The following is a 1,131-nucleotide window of genomic DNA, read 5'->3' as shown; positions in this document are numbered from 1 at the left end:
GCATTGATCTGCAGCCATGATAATATTGAATGTCGAGAGGTTTAGGCTCCTTTGCCCATATGGCCTACTGCTGAAGCTATGTTCTATGTTTCTATATGTAGGGAGGAGACTCGCTCTGACGGCTGGGAGGGGTACTCGAATGTAGACACCAAATACTGGGGTCACGATTCTGCGGAGGAGACGCAAGCAGAACTCTGGAGAGAGGGAGTAAGCTAAGGGAGGATTGTGAGGGGGGGCTGATCCAGGTCGGCCGCCCACAGGGACTGACCCTGCTTCAGAATGAGCCTAGGTTCTATGGAGGACAGTGGTCGGAAGAGGACAAGGGGGAGATCCGGGCTGCGGAGGCAGGAGAGTGTGAAGACCGAGAGGAGGATGAGAGACAAAAGATTGGAACGGACCGCAGGGAGATCGCCGGCGGAATAGAGTAATAATGCGCGGGAAGTTGATAAGAAGAACGAGAGAGGGTGGTACGAAAATAAATCTGCTCGACGGGGCGTAATCACACTTGAGGCAGAGGACCGGGCGGCCAGAGATGTCAGGAGCATTTCCCCCAAACGAGGGACCTGTAGGTGTCTGGGTGTGAAACAGCGTCGTTGTGGGCCAATAGGGTTGGGACAAACCAAGTATTTATTATTGCCAATCCTTATGGGGTGGTTAGCGTCAATTCCGCTCTGACGTCCTCGTCCCATTCGACTTCTAGTGCTTTCTCATCCTCTGGTTCTTTTATATTATCGATTCACCTGTTCGCTGACTGATTATTTAATCGCACATCCTGCTCCCTCCTCTCTCTCTCCCTCTCTCCTTCACACTCTATCTCTCTTTTCTCAGTGTATTTTCACATGCACTGAGGTGCTTTAAAATCATGTGTTGCGCACTGTCCAGTCAGTGCAATGACCCTCTCCCCTTGTCTCGCGGTCTGTCCCCTTCCACACCCTCCGCACACCTTCCTATTATATTATATAAAGTACCAAGGAGGAGGTAGGAGGACTGAAGGAGAGAAACAAGCGAGAGGAACATAGAGAGGGATGGAGGAGAGGACGGCGAGGAGAGAGAGGGCGGGAACCAGAGGGGGGAGATAAATAGCCGGGGAGGGGATAGGGACAGGATGTAAAGATAAGCGAGGGGAGGAGA

This window comes from Leucoraja erinacea, chromosome 34 (assembly GCF_028641065.1).
Source record: "Leucoraja erinacea ecotype New England chromosome 34, Leri_hhj_1, whole genome shotgun sequence".
Classification (NCBI taxonomy): domain Eukaryota; kingdom Metazoa; phylum Chordata; class Chondrichthyes; order Rajiformes; family Rajidae; genus Leucoraja; species Leucoraja erinaceus.
The sequence above is the reverse complement of the archived record's forward strand: the minus strand, read 5'-3'. Positions refer to the sequence as shown.